Source organism: Danio rerio, chromosome 3 (assembly GCF_052040795.2).
Source record: "Danio rerio strain M-AB ecotype USA chromosome 3, GRCz13ab, whole genome shotgun sequence".
Classification (NCBI taxonomy): Eukaryota; Metazoa; Chordata; class Actinopteri; order Cypriniformes; family Danionidae; genus Danio; species Danio rerio.
This window is the reverse complement of record NC_141023.1, coordinates 16778193-16803437: the sequence shown is the minus strand read 5'-3', so window position 1 is coordinate 16803437 and position 25245 is coordinate 16778193. Positions and strand designations below refer to the sequence as shown.

The following is a 25245-nucleotide window of genomic DNA, read 5'->3' as shown; positions in this document are numbered from 1 at the left end:
CGTAAATTACAGTATACTGATAAAAAACAAGTCAATAAAATAACCACAAAAAAAAAAAAAAAAAAAAAAAGATAGGCTTCCGTTTACTAGCATTGCCATGACAATACAGTAGGACTATTGAAAGCAGCAGGAACTGTCATATCAAATGTCATATCAGAAATGTATAGAAATGTCATATCAGTCATGTTATTTGAATGGAAGGGGCTTTTCTGAAGTGAAATGAGCATGTGTGGTTTAGTCTAAGAATGGGAGCACATGACCTTTTTGGTCTAAATGAGAACCTGGGAGACGTTGCTAGGTCCTCACACTGGTTTATAGCTTACTGTCATTTTCATATATAAACAATTACATTTTTTAAAGATACGTTGCATTTATGTACATATATAACAGTCAATTTAAGTATCTTTGAAATCTAAACATATATTTTCAAAAATATGATTCTCTTAGGCGACGCAGTTGGAAGTGCTGTCACCCACAGCAAGAAGGTTGCTGATTCGAGCCTCGACTGGGTCAGTTGGCGTTTTTATGTGGAGTTTGCACGTTCTCCCCAAGTCTCGCGTGGGTTTCCTCCGGGTGCTCCGCTTTACCCCACAGTCCAAAGACATGTGGTACAGGTGAATTGGGTAGGCTAAATTGTCCGTAGTGTATAAGTGTGTATGGATGTTTCCCAGAGATGGGTTGCAGCTGGAAGGGCATCCGCTGCGTAAAACATACGCTGGATAAGTTGGCGGTTCATTCCGCTGTGGCGACCCCGGATTAATAAAGGGACTAAGCCGACAAGAAAATGAATGAATGAATGATTCGCTTATATTGACGTTTCACAGATGTTGATGTAGATATGTTTATATGTTACAATTCGGACTTTAAAAATGTAGTCTTGCTATCAGCGTGCTAAAGCATATTATTTTTGTAATTTGACTGAGAAAAATCTACATCAAGATTTATATGTATTCATTTTCCTATACACCTGACAAAATACTTAAACATGGACCTTATTTTTATAAAACACAGATAATTTATTAAAAGTCATCTGGAATGGCAAAGAAACTGTTCTTGCAGGACTCCCAGAGATAATTAAGATTTTTTGAATTCATCTTTCATATCATCAATGCTTAATTTTCTATGAAAGCCAACTCATCTCTGATTGGTCAAATGGTCAGGTATGTTGTGACTGGTTTCCTAATGCTATCATTACAATCTTAAATACAATCTACACCTTACAACATTGAACTTAATTTCTCAGGTCCCACTTTATATTAAGTGTCCTTAACTACTATGTACTTGCATCAAAAAAATACAATGTACTTACTGTGTTCATAATGTATTTGAGAAGTCTTGTGGTGCTCTTGAGTTGGGAAAGAGGTTGGGTTATGGACAGGTTTGGTGATTTGCATAGGTTTAAGGGTGGGTTAAAGTGTAAGGGATGGTCAACAGTGTTTTTACAAATGTAATTACAGAAGTTAATTACAGATGTAATTACATACAGGTATTTAATCAAGCATACGTACACAATAAATACAGGTATTTACAAAATAAGTACATTGTAACAAACGATTAATTCCTGTGTAAGTACATATTAGTTAAGGCCACTTAATATAAAGCGGGACCATTTCTCATTCTTAGGAAATGCAAGCAAAGTTGACACGTTGACAACAAACCAAACTTCTACAAGCATCATCTTCAACTAAATTGTTTAAGGGTAGGTCAAATTAGATCATCATTGGCAGTAAAACTGGGCCGATAAACAATATTATATCAAATCGTGATAAAACTTATGTCATTAACAATGATAAGCTCCGGACATTTTAACTTTTTAACGATCTATGAACCAATCACAGAGCTGAAACGTGCAACATTGGACATCTAAAAGTGTGTTGATATGAAAGATGTAATGAGTTTTCGGCCACAGAAAATTTATCGGCTGAAAATATGTAATGCCATTTAATAGACCCTCTAATTTTTGTGGCTTCAGTCATTGTTGGGATACTCTTTTACATCTGGAAGCATTAACAACTTGTATACAAAATATATACCTTTATCGTTCAATATGGAAAATAATTATCAACAATGCATGTTTGCCAAATCTCCCAGCCCTAATGGGGAGCCAATTAAAATCATACAAAATGGCATTATCCAATATTTCACAAACTTGGACTTCTCAGACTCTAAGAGCAATTCGGAATCAGTTTTTCTGTTCTCTTTGAAAATTGGCAGGCTTTTTACATTCAAAAACAGCCATATTACACACTACATGAAAGGTAATAACTCAAAAGGCATAGTAGGCAAGAGAAAGAACCAGTCCGAGAGTGAGGATGATGGTTTTTTTAGTGAGATTGTGCGCAGGTGTTATGTTGGAAAGCTTTGAGATGCTGCCAGCCTCCCAATGAACACAAATGTACTTTTTTGGCTTTCTCCACACGGTGTGACCTCTTCTCAACACACCACAGACAAAACTGCCTACAGCTGCGCTAGATCTCACCCTCTCCCCCCCACACACACACATCAGCTTTCAGCAGGAGAAATAATAATATTTGCTCATATATTTGCCAGAGGTCTTTTCCTGTCAAAAGACTCTGTTGGGTGCTGGGTATTTTTAGACGGGCAGGTCCAAGGCTACTACCACACACAAGTGCTGCCTTTTGTTTTCCTATCAGACCTCAGGAAACTTGCTCTAAAGGTGCGGTCCGTTTCACTGTTTTTTTTTAGGCAAAATTTTTATGGATAAAATCCAGCCATTTAAATAGAAATCTGCACATCGTAAGTTTCATGTAAGGTCAAAAAAGTTCCCCACACTGATTTCACTGGTGTTTAAAATGGTCTCTCGAATTACGTGCACCAACAGAAAGCTGCTCAGTTTGAACATGACTTGAACTATTGCTACGCTGCAAACAAGAGGCAACAGACCTGTGGAATTTCATTGAAATGTTACTAATGTGACAGCACCCGCATTAGCATTTTTCACATACTTCTCCATTTACCAGCAAATCATTGCCACTCACTTTATTTACTCCTTTATAAATAATTTTGAATTAAAGCATAATTGAATATGTACATAAATGTAAATCTTGGTATGCCTCTTTAAAGTTTGGGTTATTGAATTTCTAAATTTAAAGCCTACAAGATTAAAAAGCCTAAAAAAAGATGTTGAAAGGTTTGAAATATACTTGCAGTGGTGAGCAGACTGAAACACACCATTTACCTACATCACATAAATAGTTAACTATATGTGACAAATACATTTTTTTATTTTTAACAATAATTTTATTTATTATGACACTGTTATACACGGTTTCGTTTCAATGGGTTGAAGTAAAAAAAAAAAAAAATCCACTATTTCTCTTTTATGCTATTCAGGAGCCACGTGCACCCACTGACAGGTAAAATCTGCTTCTCTCTCTCTTTCAAGTTCAAAGAAAAACTTGAATGTCAAAGCATTTTAGAAATGTATATAAAATAGCCTATGTAATATATCAACATCAAATTAATAAAACAATCAGCAAATGAGAAATAAATGACAGAAAAAGGAATAAAAACAGACAATATCTCTAAAAATTATCATAATTACCAGATTTAAATGTGTAGATTATTTAAACGCCAAATGCCTTGATTAACAATTACTAATGGTGACCATATATTTTGCAGTGAGTTTAGACCAGTCATTTCATCCACTCCGAGTATATAGTTTTTCGGAGTCAATTAGATTAAAAAATGAATTGTTTTATGTTTTTCTCGCTCTGTGAATGCGTAGTCAGCTGTGAAGCCAAGAGAAAGTAGGCTTAAGTAAAAAGGTAATGCAAAAACTTATACGAGATTTTGAAAGCGAAAGCAAAAGTTGAATCCTGGACATTTTAGGAGATATAGAAACCCTGGCCAGATGAATTTTCGTTCTAAAAAGGCTTATCTCTGTAGGTCTGCAGAGCATGTGAGACTGTCTGTGAAAGTGTTGAAAGGTCTTGCGCACACACAATGAAACTGGTAAATGAGAGAAGATTTTCCACTATTTAATCAGTGGTTGTTTGGTTATTTTAGGCGGATACAAAAAAAAGTGTAAAAGGATGTTAATAATAGGCTAGTAAAAAAAATGTGTCACTAAATATACTTGGGTGGCTGTCAATATACCTGAGCAGCCCACCTAAGTAAAGTCTATATATGTGGGATGCACTGTATTAATAATCAGTTTCATTTGCATGCACTGCAATATATATTTTTTGCTTTTCTTTTAGTATGTAATGTAGGGCTGCACAATATATATATATATATATATATATATATATATATATATATATATATATATATATATATATATATATATATATATATATATATATATATATATATATTGGGATCATTTTGTAGCGGAGTGAATCAAACAAATTGAAAGCATGAATAAATAGGATAGAGCAAATATAAAAGTGAAATAAGCAGTGCTTTAGGGTTTTCAAGAGAGTTAACAGTAATAAATAATCAAATGTAATGTAAAATAACACTGCACAGTCTTCATTGCTGATCGACTATATCACAACTCAACATTGCAGATTCTACGATTTGACAAATGTGAAGGCACACATTGCGATATCGATGTTGAAACAATATATTGTGCAACCCTAATGCAATGTCTATGTTTTTGTTTGTGTGCACTGTAAACAAAATGCATCATTCCACACAATTCATTCATGTTGTCCCAACACAAATTGATTAAGTTTAAACATTTCCCCCCAAAATCTCCACAATTTACAGCACAGATAAATTGAGAAGTATGACAAGTACTGTGCACCTTTTTCTGTGCCTCAGCATGCTGTTAGATTTGAATTTTATTAGGTGATGACATGCGCTCTGAACGTTCTAATCACACCGGTGTGATCGTATGCATATGGACCCATCCAAAGCTTGGTGAAAGGGTTAATGAATGCAATATGTCTCTAAGAGGTACATATTAATACCTTAAAAGTACAAAAGTGTATCCCACAATACCTTAAAGTTGAAAAAAAGGGAACATTTTAAGGTACTACTGCTCACCTGTATGGTACAAAAGTGTACCTTTTGAAAAGGTAACACCCCAGTGACAGATTTTGTACCTTTATTTCTGAGAGTGTATAGTGGTGGGTTGTTTAAAGGTACTAAACTCATTGCATTACAACAGCAATAGTATTTTATTATAGTAGTTTGTAAAAATGGTTTTGTAGGTATTGAATCTGTTCCTCATATAAAAAGGACTCAATCTCTTTTTTTCTGTTTTAACAAATGCATATCCAAATTAATTAATTCAATTGTGCTTTATGTGTTTTAGTTTGTTCATGTTTTGTTGGTATTACCTAACAGTACTTGTGTACAGAAATAATTAATGTAAAACAACACCGTATAAATTACCACATAAACAGTCTTCACTGTATAAATTAAACACAATTAATCTTTGTTAAAGCATTTTCATTTCTTGCGCCTGATTGCTCTGAATTTATTACCAGGGACTGCTTGATTATTAGATCTCAGAAAAAAATGAGACAAATCAGTTCTCAGGCTTCCATCCTGTAGTAATATCCCACATTATTTCCAATATCTTGTTCTTTCTAAGCTCTGTTCCACACAAGGTCATCCGCTCAAGCACAGCTGTATCACATTTAAAGGGCCGCTGTCATCTGTAATGTTCTAAAACTGGGCCTGACGAAGGCTTATTTGAGTAGAACAGCATCAGTGATTAATGGCGGGAGGAAACTGCGCACTAATGTTCTGCAAACGTTCCTGCAACCTCCTTTCTAATGTCCTTCAAACATTTAAGTGACATTAAAACTAGGTAATAGCGAAAGAGATAAAGAGAACAAATCAGACTAAAGGATGACAAATCAATGTGCAACCTCAGTCCCTTTAAAAATCGCTCCTTTTTTTGTCTTTTCTTCCGTCCATTCTTCCCTTTTACTTTCTCTCCTTCCTTTCTTTCCTGTCAAGCATAATCACCGTTATCAAACAAGAGCAATTTGTATCTCTGAGCAATCTGTCCATCTCTATTAGGACACATCTGTTATGAGAGCCTACATTTGAGTTTGGTGGATCTTTTGCAGGCGCTGGTAGGGCTTTGCGTTAAATCCCATATCACGACACAAGTCATCGATAATCCTGATAAAAAAATATTAGAATATAGTAAGGCTGGGCGGTATTGCAAAAAAAATAAATAAATAAAACATTTTACAATATCATGTTTCAGATAATTTGAGATAAATAATTATTGAATAGTTTTTTACAATACATTAAGGAATATTAGGATTTTTTTAACCACTTTATTTTAATTTACCAACATAACTAAGGCAAATAGTTTTAATAGTCAAAGTGTTGAAGAGAACTTGATAAATAAGATGTTACAAAGTGTGTGCAATGGGATTAACCTCTGTAAGGTGTCAATAATAATGATACAGTAAACCTCATACTCTGTAAACAAAACAAATTTTAATAAACAAATCTGAGCTTTCAAGTAAAGGAACCAGCCATCATTATTCAAATACATACTACAACATTACAAACTGTGAAGTTAAATGACTATGTTACCCCTATGCATCTTTCAGATGAGGTGCCAGTGGCTGGGATGCACAAGAAAAGAAACCAAAAAGCCACTCTGGTGACTTCCTTACATCCTTTTTTTTATTTACAATCTTCAAACTGCTGCTATATGGCACTCATTTCCACAAGTGTTGTTATTCTGATCTGAAGAGACAAGCGTCAGTGGGTTGTTTCCTTGACCATGAGGCTAGCGCTTCTCTTGCATCTCTCCTAACTAGGCAGCCATCAAGCGTTTTCTCAGAGGATGACAAATGGAGAAACCATTGCTGCAGCTCCGAGGCAAGTTTATGGAGAAAAGTAAAAACTGCTGCAGTGTTTGGATGCGCTGTGTTTGTCTGAGGTAATTAGTCTGTCATTATTACTGAAATGTGTACGCGCTGCATGTAATGAAAGACAATGACAATGAACCTTAAGGCATAATATGTTTATGCTTAAAAATATGCTTAATTTGCATACATGTTTTATAAGCTGTAAAATGAAAGCCTTAGTTTGGTGCGAAGTTATTATGCAAATTAGTTTGATTCGTAAATTAGGCTATGAAGGCTATTGAAAATGTATATTATATAAGAACTATTCATAACTGTAATTTTCCAAATGGAAAATGTTTGGTTTGTTGGTTGTAGCCTACACAAAATTATCAATTGCCTTTTTGTTGAGTTCATCAGGCGGCTCCAGGCAGCACAGAGGCGAATAGCATCAGCGCTGGTTTGTCAACTCCTCTGTGTCAAACTGTGACCAGAAATATCCTTCTTTCAGCTAATATAGGCTTCTATGAAACGATAATTATATCACTTTCATTTTATTTAGGCTATAGATTAGATTAGTTTTATTTTATTTAACAAACTAACAAAATGTCACGGCAACTAGTGTTTTGGTGCTAAAGCATATAGCAGACTTAGGTTATTTGTTATTCTTTATTCATTAAAATAATGTAGCCTAGTTGTCTTTTTAACGATTAATGAAGGACTTATAATGCTTTGTTTCATTGTTTATCTTTATTTACAAGTAGCAGAGTATTTACAGCTAATGTATAGTCTATTTCTGTCCGTTCGCATCCCATCCTTTTGTGCCACCTGGCAGCATAGTCGAAAACTACGGTCATACCTAAAAAACACATTCTTTTTCATTTAAAGCGGGGGTGGTAGAACATACGGTGGTAATGGTCCCATTGAACTCTCACCTACTGTATATTCCATACAAAGTGTGAAGCAGATTGGCCAGTTCTACTTATAATAGGGTTGCGTTTGTGGAATTTGGAAAAGTTCAGATGTTTTCAACTTGGTCCGGCTGAAAAATGCATATGCGTCTCGTGTTAATGTGCGCCGCTTGCGCCTCCATTGGAAATGACAAACTTGCATCCAAGCTTATAGGCATTGATTTCAAGGAGCACGTTTAGCAGCCACATTTTTATAAATTTATAGCGCTTCATGCAGAAACTTAATACCAAATCTTTTTTTTTTTAATCCGATATTGACAATGGTGTTCAGGCAATAAATATCAATACAGATTTTTATCGCCCAGCTCTATAATATAGCACCATTTTTATATATTGAATCAATTAATAATGTATATAAACATTAATCATGTGTAAAGGACTATTTTGTTATATATTTATACATTTAATGTATATACTCAGAAATGTACTCATTCATACTGTGTGTAATCATATTTCTCATTTTATTTAAAACTCCAGCGCAAATGTTTGAGTCAATGTAGGAATATAAAAAATATATAATTAAAATATAAAAATATAAATTTTTCAAAAACGAATCTATTCGGAAAGATTGTAATAACTTTGATTGACTGGGATGATTCAGTATTTTATTCTCTGCAGTGCATCTGAACAAAATATAATAGATTATAACTTTATATAAATATGACAGAGCCAAAACAAATGCTTTATGGCTTTCTGTGGAATCTAACTGTATTCAAATACAGAAACTGAACAGTCATCAAAGGTAAAATAACAGTCATAAATGTAATGCATTTGCAATTTAATCTTTAACATATAATCCTGCGATGTGATTATTGTGAATACACACGTTCCGATATCGATGTTCTAACAATAAATTGTTTAGCCTTAATAGATTCATTCATTTTCCTTCGACTTAGTCACTTTTTTATTAGGGGTCGCCACAGTGGAATTAACCACTAACTATTTTGGCATATGTTTATTGCAGCAGATGCCCTTCCAGCTGCAATCTAGTACCAGGAAACACCCATACACTCTCACATTCACACACAAGCTTATACAATATGGCCAATTTAGTTCATCCATTCACCTAAAGTGCATGTCTTTGGACTGTGGGGGAAACCAGAGCACCCAAAGGAAACCCACGTGAAAATGTGGAGAACATGCAAACTCCACACAGAAATGCCAACTGACCAAGCCAAGACTCGTACCAGCGACCTTCTTGCTGTGAGGTGACAGTGCTAACCACGGAGCCACCATGCCACCCTTGCTCGATACAGGAGCATGCCAAAACTAAATACTGTCAAAGAGAGAATTTGTCATATTAATTTTCACCAAACTGAAGCCAAGTAACCCAGCGCACACTTACAGCTCATCTAATGACTGCACAAACACACTAAACGACTTCGGGAGTCAGTAATCGCTCTGCTAATTGTGCATGCTGATACTGACACTGAATTAGATTATTAACCATTTGCCACACCCAATTAGCCGGTCAACTGAATGCTGAGCTAATTAATGAGCTGAATCATAATACCAGATTAGCTCACTATACCAGTGTTAAGTCAAAGCATTGTGCATTTACCCTTGAAACGCCTTCTGTGACCTATTTTATGAAAATAATCGGATGACTTTTTAACTTAAAGAAAAAACAAACAAAAAAAAAACAAAGTAGAACATGATATTATCCATCAGGAAATGGTCAAATAATACAAAAAAAAGGCAATTCTTCCCATATTCAGATCAAGATTTTTGGATGCAAAAATGATTTTATTTGGAGTTACGTAAAGGAGTGGTTTATGCACAATACAACAAACATAAAAAAAACACAGTTAAAGTCTAAGAATTAGCTCTCCTGAATTATTAGCTCGCCTGTATATTTTTTTTCCTCCAACTTTGGTTTAGCGGAAAGAATAGGCAGGCTAGAGTAATTAGACAAGTGGTGGTTTATTCTCTAAACACATCGAAACAATTTTTGTTTAATAAATAATATATATATATAAATATATATATATAAATATATATATATTGCTTAAGAAGGCTGCTTTAATTCTGGCCAAAGAAATCAAATAAAACTTTCTCCAGAAGAAGAAATATTACAGAAAATATAGTGAAAAAATCCTTCCCACCAGACACAGGACATCAAAATGACGTCAGATTTACGTTGTTGATTAACATTGTGGGACGTTGCACTTTGTTTGGAAATGAAGCTGAAGCCAATGTCCAACGTCCAACCTAAAATCAACCAAATATCAACTTCTATGACTTTATGGCTTGATATTGTGTGAACGTTACCACTATGATGTCTATCTGACGTATGATTTTGGTTTCCATACTTGGCAAATAAATGTCAGTATTTGATGTCAATATGACGTTGGTTTAAGAAGTTGGCCAACCCAACCTAAAATCAACTACATATCAGCGTCATTTGACATCATTATTGGACGTCAAAATAATTTTGCCCTTAGACCAGAACTCTCAAACTGCCGGCCCGCAGGCCATTTACTAATAGTAACATCTTAAGACATTGTGTGCCTGCTGCAATGCCCTGTTAAACATAATTTAGGAATATCTGAAAAACAATCACAGGAGGGCTAATAATTTTGAGTTAAACTGAATGTATTTAAATAAAACGGGGCCAATTGATTTCATGTTGAGTTTTGAAAACAGATATCTTGAAGACTTTTGAATTTGAGGGGTTAAAAAGGAACAGAAAGAGACTTAATGGAGTCGAGTCCTCGTTGTCCTGCTATAAATTACCCACTGACAAAAAGAGGCCACGGAGAGAAGGGACACAGGAAATCCACCTCTTAGAAGCTCTCAATCTCATTAAAGTGTTAAGCGCTAATCAGGAACGCCAGCCAAGAATGCTTTAGAGATGGTGCGGTGATGGATGTCAGACAATGACAGCGGCTAAAACCAAAGCAATTTTTGTCTATTTGTCTACCTACCCATCTGTACACTCATATAGACTTTATATACAGTAAATTCTTGTGTATTGCATAATTATGGGACCTTGATCTGTGCTCCAACAACTTTTGATGTTCATGGAAAATTATATTATTGGATCCGCTGCAGTCATGGTGAACTTGTTTGAAAAATGAACCAAAATATATAGATATATAAAAATTGAGTGTTCCTTTGAGTGTGTGTGTGGGTGTGTTTGTGTCACAAAACACAAAAAAAAAAACTTAATTAGGTTATTTCCTTTAAGTTGTTATGCCTGTTTCACCCCGCAAGCACAAGCAGCGTGTGCCCAGCGCACAGACATTTGCCTTTTACACCAGCTGCGTCTGCAGCACGCAGCAGATCTGCAGCTGTTGCAAAGATCTATCTGTCTATTTCATCTAGTTACCTACCTACCTACCTACCTACCTACCTACCTACCTACCTACCTACCTACCTATCTATCTATCTATCTATCTATCTATCTATCTATCTATCTATCTATCTATCTATCTATCTATCTATCTATCTATCTATCTAATAGACCTTATAGAACTGTTTGCGTCTCACGCTCTATGAGGAGTGTCATAAATGTCTTTTAAGGAACACTCGGTCAGAATACAATCACCTGTGATATGTCATTTTGTTTTTGATTGTCAGCATGATGTTGGCCTATAGTTACAACAATATTTATACAATATAGTTAATGACATTTATACATGATCAATCTAGTGCGCAACTTAAGCAAAACCAATACTAAAATTGTTTAAAATTGGTTTTGTAGTTTTGGCCCAAATAAATATTTGTTGTTTTTAATAATTTAAGCTCATTTGATTTAATATATAAAAATCTGTAGATATAGTCGATTTATTTATTGAGTTAAATTTGTACTTTTTACTGTCATTCAATGTACTGTCCCTTTGAGCGTGAGCAGAGCGGCAAAAGTAGACAAAGCGCCGAAACTATCACGGCACTGCTGAAGGCTCTAATCTGTTAACATGCACACCCAAAAAAAAAACATGCGCTGCTCACACTATGCTCATACTTGTGGTGTGAAACAGGCTTTAGAGTAGCCCACTGTAGTATTGGTATCCTAGCAACCAACAGTAATCAATGCAAGCAAAATGGGGACAGCTGAATTATCACATGGGTGTGATGTAGAGTTTATTTGGCAATTTCTTCAATCTCTCATTATTCACATTAACAACCTTTTCTCATGTACAAAACTACCTTAAGCGAGTGTAAAAACTTGTAGCAAATTAAAGGGCACCTAGGTTACCCCTTTTTTCAGATTTAATATAAGTCTTTTGCGTCTCTGGAATGTGTATATAAAGTTTCAGCTCAAAACACCCATCAGATTTTTCATTTTACCTTTTACAAGATGCTGTTTTATACTGATTTCCAGCAGGGGGTGGTTTTGTTGTACTCCGCCTTTAAAGCGAGTTCTGCCCGCCTACTGTTTCTACGTGCCTTCCCGCATGCTTTAATCTCCTCCCTTGGCTGCGTCAGATAAACAGACAGACTTAAAGGAAGAAGCGTTTGTGAGAAATACTACAGTAAGAACTAATCTTTACTAATCAGTATTGTGAAGTTGCATTGATCAGTCACACACAATATCGTTACAAAGTTCACAGACCTCTTATTCCCGGTTGCTTTGCGTATGTCTGCCTGGTCTTGCTGACATATACACGTGACTACCGGAACATGTTAATGCATGCAGCTGTCAATCAATTTGGTGGCCGGGGGGATCGCACTCCTATGTAAAGTTGCGGTCAGTCTGAAAACCGCTCTAATTGATCCACCGTTTTTATGTTGTTAAATTGAAAAAAAAGGACTGGGTGTGTTTATATCACCCCAATATGATGGTCTATACACCATACACATATGTTTGTCCAAACAGCTTGAAAAGTAGATTTTTCACCATAGGTGCCCTTTAAGGAATTCATTTTCGAAAATTAGTGTTTCCATCACTAATTTTTTGTCCTATACTTCAAAATGTGCATTAACACAAGATGATGAAAACTCAGTTACTGCATTAATGACAATGTGATGTATAGTTTATTTGGTCTTTCAAACTATCATTATTCACATTAACACTTTTTAACATGTATTACATTTTTTAAGATTTATTTTTCAGCATTTCTGCCCTTCTGACAGTAGAATGACAGGATGCGAAGAGGGAGAATGGGGAGGATAGAATCATGAACGGTCCGCAAGCCTTCATTTGAACTCAGGACACCTGGAGCACTGTTGCACTTATGTCAACACACTAACCACTGGGCAACGGGTGTCAATTTCAGTCCCCGGAGGGGCACAGCTCCGCTCCAACACCCTGTAGGTTTCAAACAAGTCTGAAAGACTAATATTAATTCATATTAATTAAGGTTAAAACTAAACTGTACAGAGTTGTGGCCCACCAGCAACTGGAATTGACACCTGTGCACTAGGCTAACGCATCGAGGTGTATGCATTTCTAATATTTAAAGTCCACATGATCTGGAAGTGGCAGACTTATTTTAGTATGTAGATGTACATAAACAGATTACTAGAGAAGGAACACCACTCCAAACATGGAAGTAATTGTTTGGACTTTGATTGAAGATTACCAAAAAATATTCACTGGAATAATTTGCATTTACTCCATATAGAAAAACAAATAAAATTGTACATTTGGATTCCACATTGGCCTTTATTTTCTGAAAACACACAAGGATACAAGGAAACAAGGATATTCCATACTGACCAATGGTCTCATTATCAGTGGTTTATAAAATAATCAATAAAACAATGATCTATTCTGCCGTCTTTCTGCCTGCATGTCTTTTCACCATCATTGAAGGCATCAGTGACGGACAGCTTTCAGCAGCATTGCCCACTTTCTATAACTGCAGACACAGCTGCCAGAGGAAGTAGAGGACAGTTTGGTTGCTAGGCAATATGATGATGCCTTTTAAAACATGGTTGAGATGGCAAGGTCAAGGACTCCTCCCTCAGACTTTGCCCTTGTTCTCAGTACAAAGACTAAGTGAAACAAAACCACAGAGCACAGCAATACTAGGCTTTTTCCATGCAATAGACTGCTTGTTTTACTGCATCACTAATGATGGAATACAAATGAATGGGTGAGTGTAAAAACATTGTGTATTAAATATTACTGCTCAGTTTGCATAACATGATTTGCATGATCTGTCCTAAACTACTGTTTTCGTATTATACTCAATGAGGGCTATTGCGCCGGTGGCCTGAATCGTGAATATAAAGAATGATTGCTTTGATTGCTCCCAAACTCAAGTGTGCTTGGTTCAAACCCCCTACCAGTTTCTTTTCACTTTGTCATGAATACAGTAGCTGGGTTTCCAACATCCTGTGTTAGTGCGCATTTTGAAATATGGCATAAAAATGAATGATGGAAAAAAACTAATTTTAATTATAAATTCCTTAATTTGCTACATGTTTTTATACTCGCTTGAAGTGGTTGTGTGAAAAAGGGTTAATGCTAATAGTATTAGATTACCAATCAGCTGTCTCCATTATGCCTGCCATGATTACTGTTGGTTGCTAGGTTACCAATACTACAATCGGCAGCTCTAACAACCCGATGGAAAGAACCAAATTCACATTTATTTTTTATTCGTCTGAACTTTAGGGAAAAAATTTTGACCCATACCAAGAACTCTTTAGATTTGGAAGCTGAGAGACGATACATAAGCTTATAGCTATAAATATATATTTTTAAAATTGTGTATGATTGCAAAAACCAAAGGTAAACATACAGTGGACAGTTGACTATATTTTAAAACCTTAACTTCAGAAATATTTCAGCTGATCTTTGTCTTTTAATCTATTAATCAACTATACCTTTCTATAGCCAATTTTCTTTTTATGAATAAAAACATCTGCCTGACCTAAAAAAAAAAAAAAAAAAAAGCTACCAAGTGACTACACATCAACCAAAATCAAATAATCAGCAAAAAGTGGTTTAACCAGTAGAAATATAACAATTTTTCTATGTAAATACATCAACCTTATTTTGTTATCAGATTGATAATGATAACATTAAAAAATAACATTTATCGGCTGATACTAAAATGGCCACCGATATCTCATGCATCCCTAGTGAACTTTAAAAAAATTTGCTGCAAATTAGGATTATAAGTCAATGAGTACTAAACTTGTTTACCATTCATTCATTCACTCATCAAATTTTCCTTCAGCTTAGTCCCTTATTCATCAGGGATAGCCACAGCAGAATGAATCACCAACAATTCCGGCATACGTTTTATGCAGCGAATACCCTTCCAGCCACAACCCAGTACTGGGAAACACTTCTAGACACTCTCATTCACACTCATACACTACGGCCAACTATTTTATCCAATTCATCTATATCACATGTCTTTTGACTGTGGGGGAAACCCGAAGCACCTGGAGGAAACCCACGCAAACACAGGGAACACATGCAAACTCCACACAGAAATGCCAACTGGCCCAGCCAGGACTCGAAATAGTGACCTTCTTGCTGTGAGGCGACAATGCTAAGCAATGTGCCACCCGTTTGTTTACCATTGTAGAGAAGTAATAATGACTATGAAAGACAAGATGTCCCATGAACTGCAAAGTGTGCTCTTGCACTTGCTTGTAAGCTGCAGATGGATTGCAACATGCAAGAGGTGCCAAAAATGCAAGTTACTCACTCTCACTCTGTTATACTTGTGAAGAAAATTTGATAATTGCAAAAATAATAAGGGGGAAACAAACAAACAAACAAACACTGTTTCCACACGTTCAAAAGAACAAAATCAGCACTTGCTGAGAAAGTGATTCAAAATATTAAATTAAAAATAAATTATGCAACTGGCGAAGCCTGTTACTCTGTCTTCTTACACAATAAGGGAATGCCACGTATAGCTAGATCAGTCTCAAAAATATTACATTTATAAAATATTATTCATACAACCACAACACATTCACCTGATTTGTAAATAAACAAATCCAAATTGCAAAAGTACACAAATTCAATTCATAACTTCAAAACACGATTAAAAATACATAAATTTAATTCACTTTTAATTAAATTTTAAGTTTAAAACACAATTTTTTAAATGCATAAATCCAATTCGTAAATTGAAAACAGAATTCATAAACACACAAATCCAATTTAATACAAATTGTGTGTTGTAAATGTGAATTATGCTGTGCATGAATACATTTTATATTGTAAATGTATTATTTTTGATACTGATCTGGCTCCATAGTATACTTGCATGACAATGATAATGTATTAGTTTTTTCCAATGCTTACACAGAAAATCTTTTCTCGTCACACGATTTCTGAAACATCCCACTCAAAATGCAAAACTACATCTCTGGGTAACACTTTACAATAAGGTTCCTTAGTTATTACATTTACTAACATGAACTAATCATGAACAACACATGTACAGCATTTATTAATCATAATTGAATATTTACTAATGCATTATTAACATTCAAGTCCATGCTTGTTAATATTATTTAATGCACCATGAGTTAACATGAACTAACAATGAACTACTGTATTTTCATAAACTAACGTTAACTAACATGAACAAATACAGTAGTATTGTTCATTGTATAGTATTGTATTGTTCATTGTTTGTTCATGTTAATAAATGCATTAATTAGCATTAACTAATACACCTTATTGTAAAGTGTGACCCATCTCAAATCTTCAAAACCAGAAGATGTTTATCAGCATTGAACTCAATTTTCAATCAAATAAAACTACACACAACTCTCTTCCTAAAATATAAATCTCTAACAGGAAACTACTTGCTTTCCTTTTCCAAACACAACTAATCAAAATATTACACTTATTCACAAGGTCGCACACACACGCTCCTCAAATGTGGAAACACAAATTTAACTGATCTCTACCCAATCACTGCTTTTGTCTAGTTTAGGCCAAAGGTGATGGGACACTCGGCTGTTCTAATCCAATAAAAACTGGTTTTCTACCCATCCACAATTAGTAGTTTTGTACCTACCCCATTTTCTCTTTTTCTAAACCCTAAATTCCACTAAAAAAGCATGAAGAAATTCTTCTGAGCCTGGTGCTGTAAAGTGTATGATAACCAACTCTATGCCCACATGATGCTTTTCAGGCAACGGACATGTGTTTATGGCATTTTGAATGCAGGGTTACATTTTGAAGGAGATATAAGGCATTTTGTGTGTGCAGTTTTGGGAATTGTGTATAGAGTTTTGAAAAAAGTGGAAACTGTTTTGAAAATGTTTGTAAGCAGTTGAAAAAAACTGTAAAGGGACAGCAAAACAAAAAAATGAATACATTTATGGGACGGTATGTGATTTCTATACTATAACTCTATTACTGTGCATGCACACAATAGACAATTATTTTAGAAAACACAATACTATAATAAATATGTTTATATTATCCAAAAATTTGTAATCCATTTCTACTGGACTATAGATTATATTTTATCCTTCTTGTTAACAGAAACTACAAAAAAAAAATTAAAAATCTCTCTTATTTCTTTGTATACTGACTTAAAACTGATGACATTATGCAAATGTATCTCTTAATATGTATACAGTACACAGTTAATTTAATATATTTCTATGTGCTCCTAAATTTTACTATGCTCCTGAATAAAAATTTGTATAAAGCTGTGATAGAGAACGCAAAGATGCACTTTAACCTCCCCAAATGTTGTATTTAGAACATGTATTTTGGCATGCTATGCTGCTTAAAAATGACAAATTGGCAGCTTTCACAAAGTGTTTTCTATCATGGTACATTCCTGGCCTAATAAACGCGAGGGCTGAAACAGATCTTAATGACTGTATAATTCCCTAGGAGAGTTGCATCCTGACACGCTCATCCACTGTTGACAGGAATATATGCTGCCCGCTCATAATGAGTCTGTGGCTTTAGGGAAGACCGGAGGCCCTGGAATGCAACGCAGACAGGAATCAGCTGCCCGGCAGGGATGGATCTGTTCTTCTGGCCTTGTGTGCCAGGTCAGCAGGATAGCAGAGGCATCCTGACCTCGTCTGAACTCAGAATCAAACTCAAAGAGTCGCTAGAGTTTCAGAGAAAGCTGCATGCATAAACAAACATGCAATTAAAAGTTTCTGTGCAACATATGCACCTTTTTCTCGCACATGTGTTTCAAATTATGGGTTGCACCTTTGCCTTGGAAAACTTCCATTCAAATCACTAAAACAAATCACTTTAAAATAGGGATGTCCAAATCCGATCACATGATCAGAAATCGAACACCATCACATTGTTTCAACTCGATCGGAATTGGACTATTGGTTACCGGCGAAGTAGAACAGGGAAGCAGCTTGAAGCAGAAAGTGCGAGTATGTCTGCGGTTTGAAGGTGTTATAAAGTTGATGACGACAACATTGCCATTGCCAACATTGTGAGGTTTACTGAGACAAACTTAGCATTGCAAGGGGTGGAAAGAAAAAGGCTACATTTAACACAACAAACCTGACAAGACAGCTCAAAAACAAACGTAGACATTGATTAGAAATGCCGTCTTGCCACTATTTTATCCTCCTCCACTTGTTCCAAACCTGTTTGAGTTCTTATTTCTTTTAACTGTGGTTTAAAGGTGTTATATTGTTGATGACGACAACATTGCCATTGCCAGCATTGCCAACATTGTAAGATATGTAAACTTGGCATTGCAAGAGGTGGAAAGGAAAAGGCTACATTTAACACAACAAACCTGATTAGACACGTTAAAAGCAATTGTAGAACCTTGATTTGGATTGCTGTCTCACCACTATTTCACAGAGAAAGCTCTGCCAGGCCTTTCAAGAGAAGATTTCTGACAAACCACTTGTATTGTAAGATGTACCCCATATTCCGTTCACCACAGATATATGGAGTTCATCCATCTCTACTAATCCTTTATGTATTATAGAAGTATAGGATTGGGTTTCTGTATCGGTAGATACTTAAAATCAAATGACTCGGACTCAAGAGCAAAAAAAAAAAAAACCTGATCGGGACATCCGTACTTTAAAGAGTTTACCCAAAAATGAAAATTTCCTCACCGTTTCCTCACTTTTTTGATTAGAAAACCTGTTTAAGTTTCCTTGTTAAATTAAAATGTGAAATAATTTTATTACATCCCCCATTTACATGTTAGCTAGGGATATTTATGTGACATTGGTATTTCTGATGTGTTAGTTTTGTGTGTGCAAAGGCGAAAAAAGAAAATGGAAAACTGAATATACAAAAAAGATCACATATCTCACAAAGAAGAATTAAGAGTATTGTGATGGCAAATCAATAAAAAAAAACTAAAAATCAACAATCTTTCAGACTAACCTCTCGCAATAGAAAAGTGTCCTCCCCTGCTCGAAAAGCACAAAGAAATCACAATTGTAGTTCAGACAAATTTTTAAACTCTACGTCGACAAACAATTGGTGCACATGGTGCTAGACGTCATCGTCTAATGGTATCACCATGGCAGGCAGATTCTCTTATGCTGTTTGGACCTGAAACCTGAGTGTAAAGACCACATCCACATACAGTATTACACAGAAAAGCAAAAAAAGTAAGACATTTCGAAGAAAGTTTAAAAGCTGTAACCATTGACAACCATAGTAGGAAAAATAAAAACTATGGAAGTTAACTGTTACCAGCTTTCTTCAAAATATCTTTGTTTGCGTTTAACAGAAGTCAAATGAGTTAACTAAAAAATGAGTAAATGATGACCAAATTTTCAGTTTTGTGTGAGTTATCCCCTCAAAAAAAAAAAAAAAAAAGCTGCACTACAATAACATTCATACTGTTTTGACCTTATTCTATAATGCGGAAGTGCGCCTGTTTTCGCGAATGTCTTAGAACTTCCGATTCAGTCGCCTATGGGAGAAATGACTAGGAATAATAAACGGCAGAAAATGGCCAAACTACTTGCTCAACAAACAAATGTTTGCATGACTACACAGACCAAGTAGCATAATATAATAAGAAAATATTAAATTGCAACATCAAGCAGCGTAACGAGCAGTTGTTAACGTCAAAAAATGAATGGAAGTGAATGTGACCGGAAGTCGCGAGACAAAAAGATTCAAATGGCAGCGCCCACTCGACAGCTGAGAATAAGGTGAATACAAAACATAGTGAAAACTGAGGGCATATGTTTGGCTTTGTGCATGCTTTATGAATATTTTCCATCATTTAAACAGTTTAATCCTTGGTATTTTGACATGACATTAGAATGACAATCATATCAGGCTAAAGTGCAGTTGAGTTCACTGCTTGGTTCCTCCAAATTACTTTCTCACTTACAAAAATATTCCACCCATGTGGCTGGAAAGGCATCCACTGCATAAAACACATGTCTGAGTAATTGGTGGTTCATTCCGCTGTGGCAACACCGTATAAATCAGAGACTAACCCAAAAGAAGGTAAGTGAGTAAGTAAATATTTAACACAAATTCACATTAGGGCTGCAGAAAGACTTTTCAGGAGATTTTAGTTTATTCATGATCTACTGAATGTAATTTGTTAATTCTAATAAGTTGCCATTTAATATTTGATTGATGAACTGTGAGGAGAATTATGATACCTCATTGATTGTATGCTGCTTTTTTTTCCTTCAAAGATGTCACTGATAGTTTACATTTTAGTAGAAGTTACTCTCATAAATCATGCATAGCATCATGGGGTGTAGGAAAAACCGGAAAAGAGAGCTCCAAAAATGAGTACAATTTGCAATGTGCCTGTTTGCATGTATAGGCATGTACATATGATAGTATTTTTAGGTTGCAGTTCCTACAAAGCAGCAGAGTATACTTTTAGACTGAAACTCTCATGCTGCAGAATACTTTAGCAGCTCACACTTGATTTCCAGTCTCTTCCGCTACAACTTTCATATCAAATACATCCTTTAAATACACACACACACACAGGCATGGCTGTTTTGCTATCATGTTGGGGACTTTCCTTTGACTTCTACTCAATGTTTGGTTTCATAAACTTAAAGCTAAGCCTTACAGAAGCTTTTCTGCTCCTTCATTTTCCATGAACACATGAACATACAAGTGTCTCTAAAACCCATGTTCTCCAGAGGGACCATTTATCTGGTCCCAAAAAACGATTTCAGGTGTTATTATGCTTAGAGACAGTCGGTTCCTAGAATGTAGACCAACACGCATACACAGACATCTATAACTGGCTCTCATTGGAGCCATGGGTACTTTGTTAAAGCTGAATAATTTAAAGGATGATGTGTTGTTGATATCGGTCCAAGCCCTTAGTGAAACACTCAAACACTAAAACACTTACTATCAAATAAGTCTGATAGTGACTCAATGCACTTCCTATGAGTGAAAGGAAGGAGGAATCAGAAAACAATCTAAGCATAGAGCCCTATTAGAGGATACATATATGCACTTTAACACACCCTATTTTATATTTATTATGCTAAAAAAAAACAATGGGCAGCCTTAAAGGCATAGCCCTCAAGTGTCTTAATGACTTTTTTGTCAAAATCTTTTATTTTAGATTTTTTTTATATATTGTTTCCTTAATCTGAGCAGTTCAAGACTTGGCTAGTTTGTCCAAGTTTGTCATTTTGAATCCACACAAAAAAGAGATCTCAACTCAACACAGTTAAGTTGTTAAAAAACAAAAATCTTTCAACGTGTTTTTCTTAGTGTTTACAAACAGACAACCACGTGAAAGTAATGGGAAATACTAACATTATGCAGATAAATGCAAAAAAAAAAAAAAAAAGACTCTCACTCACATACACCTCATCCTCACAAACACAAAGACCACCCACCCCCCTCCAAAAAAACAAAATGCCATAGAAAAACAATTGCCATTTACTTTCTGATGTTATTTTAGATATTCAGATATGTTTATTCATTTATAAGACACCAGATTTCACCACATAAATGTCATATGTCAAACATCTTTAATAAAATCTATGAAATATGCATGTTTAAAAAAGTGAAACCTTCATGTTCAAATGTCGCCAAATTTGGAAAATCAAAAGAGCTGCGTGAGGACTAAAAGGTCTTCTTGACTTATACAAAATTATAATTGTTTAAAAATATTTAGAATCACTGTGAGTATCAAGATCCCCTTGTGAGAATCCTTTAGAAATGAGTTAAATCCCTATCCCTTCAACAATGAGTTTCTAAAGAAAGAAAACAATTTCTAAGAAGTTTTTCAAGAAACTATAACATCAAACATATTAACTAAAAGAAATTAAATATATCAATAACAGAAAGCAACACAAAAAAAAGAGCCAATAAAATTGTAAACAAAAAGAAAAACAGCCAACTAAAATGCAAAGAAAGAAAGAAAGAAAGAAAGAAAGAAAGAAAGAAAGAAAGAAAGAAAGAAAGAAAGAAAGAAAGAAAGAAAGAAAGAAAGAAAGAAAGAAAGAAAGAAAGAAAGCATGAATGATTTCAAAACTAACTTGCTGAAAAATCATTACCTGAAGTGGCAAGCCAAACAAGATTTCCCACAAACCAATTGGCTATCTGAGGGCCATCTGGATTGCTGTGGCCAGATTCAATAGAAAACCCATTCAATTTAGCCCCACAGCCATTAGACAGCCCGGGACACATTTCCAAAAAGTCAAGGACTCTGAAGGGACAGATTATATGCTGGGAAGAGATGCTTTCACTGCCTGATGACGTACAGATCAGCATTCACTACAGGAAAACAGCAGTGTATGTCACAGCTAATGTTCATAACTCAGTCACTCACACACACATACTCACTCACACTCGCACGCACGCACGCACACACAGTTTCTGAGACAAGATTTAAGACTAGTCCTAGATTAGGGGTGTCAAACTCATTTTAGCTCAGGGGCCGGATGGAGTAAAATCTGTTCTCTAGTGGGCCGGACCCCGAGGGGGGTGGGGGTGTTAGGAGTTTTTTTTTAAATGGTACATTTTCATACGACTGAACTTGTTCATAATAGCCACTAAACTGACAAAACGTGAAAGAGTTACATTTCCTCATGAGATCACCTTGGTGTGCAGAGCTTCCCACAGGTTTGAAATATACTTGCAGTGGTAGCCGGATTGAAAAACACCCTTTTCCCGCAGCACATAAATGGAGTAAAGCAGTTAAGCAGGCTAGGTGGAATAGTGCTGTTTACTGATGTTTTGTTGTTAAACAAAAATCTACATTATCGATGCTGTAAAAGGTCCCTTATGAAACTGAAAACAGTCACATCAATCTTTCGCCTGAAGATTTCAGTGGCTGAACAACACCCCACATAGCAAAATTTCTCTGGCCCAGCTCTGGCCCACACAATCCGGTTTTGCTTGGCCCACATGCCGCAGTGATTTACGGTACATGACTGGACCAAATCTGGCTTCCTGACAAGGGCCAAACACAGACCATATCTGGGCCAAGTCTCAGCCAAGTTAATAACTCATAACTGGGCCTGAACTGGGCCAGATAGGTTGGTGTGTCACGATAGCAATGAAATTGATAAACCCATGGAGTGATACGCTTTAGGCACACTCTAGGCACGCTTTTTCTCAAAGTGACCTGATTGGTAGAATTTTTTTTCTTTATTCAAAAATGATTTTAGTGTATTTTAAATATGGGTCAAGACTGGCTCACATGGTCCACTTTTCAAATTTTGAAATCTGGGCCAAATACTACATTTTTCATCTGGCCCAAATCTTGTGTGCCGCCTTAAAGATGGTGCCACCTCTGCCAAACCCGGGCCATGTTTGGCCCACATGCTGTATGCCAGTGCCGGATGAATGCCTGCTGTGCCAGCTTTATGCCATATCTGGGCCAGAATTCTTTGCTACTAGGGACCCCCATGCATACTGTATAACCCATTATAAAACAATACAGCGCGCAAAAGTAATTCCAGTATTGATTTAGGATTTTAGAATTACCTGATCTCGTACCCTCTTTCATGCAAAATGACCAGACGGGAGCCCTAGGCTCATTAATCTCCGAGCTCAGGGTTATCTCAAGTATCAAGCTAATATCCCAAACATTTCTGTTCAAAAGGATTAGAGAATTAAATGAGTGGAAATTATATTTGCTGTATTGTATTTTAAGTTTCCACTAAGAATGAGAACCCCATATACAGTACACTACATTGTAAAACCCAAAAAATAAGGCAACTCAAACAGTTTGAGGAAACTGATTTAAACAAACCATTTAAGTTCAAAAACTAATCCTATGAGTACTGAGAACTTAATCTATTTGGGTAAGCAAAGCAATTTGATAACAGTAAAACCCAATAAATGAAGAGAACTCAAACCAACTGAGTACTGTAAAACCCAATAAGTTAAGCCAACTCAAAGCGTTTGAGGAAACTGATTGCAACAAACCATTTGAGTAAAAAAAAAAAAAAACTAATGTACTGTATATGAGTTCTGTAAACTTACTCCATTTAAGTTAAAATTAGGTATTTAATTACCTCATTACCTTTACACTGAGTTCAAAATTATTGTCAAAGGAGTAGAATTAACTTTCAGTAAATTTTGAGCTGACGACACTCATTTTATTTGATAAGGTTGCATGTATGAGTGCAAAAATGCTTACAATTATAAAATTATTCTATACAAAGAAATGTAACGTAAAGCATTGCTTCTGATTTGAGCAATAAATGCATAAATTTTGAAAATGAAGCAGTCACATCCAGTTTGTTAGGAAGTAGTAAGATTTTTAAAGAGATAAACACTTTTACTGAGCAAGGAAGCATTCTCAAATGGATCCAAAGCAACATTAGAGTTGTTTAAAATATATTTCAAACAGATGTTGTGCTTTTAATCATTCAATTCATAAAAAAGCTGAAAAACCCATGACAACTTCCATGAAACTGTGCTGATTTATTGTTGGTTTTCAACAGTGATATAGTAACATTATAATGGCCTCTGCAAGATTTTTGTGACAAGAGAAATTGTGGAGCAATGATAAAAAAAAATTCAGTTTTTCCATCACATGAATAAATTAGTTAGCCAGAAAATGCATTGTTATCTGCAATAATATTTCACAATATTAATCTTATTACCGCATTTTAATCAAACAAAGTTAGCCTTAAACAAGAATTTTCCTTCAAATACATAAAAAGTTCATACTCCATTGAAGTTTAGGTAAAGTTAATATGGTAAAGTATGATTAAAACACTTCATTTGTGTCTAAAGGTCAAAATCTTCCTTTTCCAATGCAGTAAACGTCTACATGAAACCCCCTCAGTAATTGTTCTTAGTCAGTGTATTTGCACTAATGTTTGATAAATGGCACTCTTATCTCATTCAATCGTATTTATCTCCTAATTTAACATCCTTCCCCTCTGATTTCTCCAAGTCTTTCTCAGTTCCCTCATCTTGTCTTCTTTTCTCCCTCCAGGCAATCGACATCTGTCTACTGTAAGCATGTGAATATTCATCATATACAAACTAAGGAGACGATTAAACAGATGGTGCGGGTGTGCGGAAGGGTGCATTGTCATTACAGGTCACAATTATTCATTTTTAGAGTACCATTTGACGCATGCAACTTGTTGGAATAAAAAAAGAGCCGATTTAT

The 25245-nt window shown here is 35.4% G+C and overlaps 1 protein-coding gene and 1 long non-coding RNA gene across 13 annotated transcripts in view; one reads left to right on the top strand and one right to left on the bottom strand.

Moving 5' to 3' along the window:
• The window catches only part of LOC141381166 (inactive phospholipase C-like protein 2), a 191591-nt gene that overhangs the window by 110821 nt on the left and 55525 nt on the right, over positions 1-25245 (bottom strand). The window lies entirely within an intron of this gene.
• On the top strand, positions 17419-21522 carry LOC141381168 (uncharacterized). The gene is made up of 3 exons (XR_015480584.1): positions 17419-19503; positions 19820-20368; positions 20570-21522. It is a non-coding gene; the product is annotated as an uncharacterized LOC141381168 (long non-coding RNA).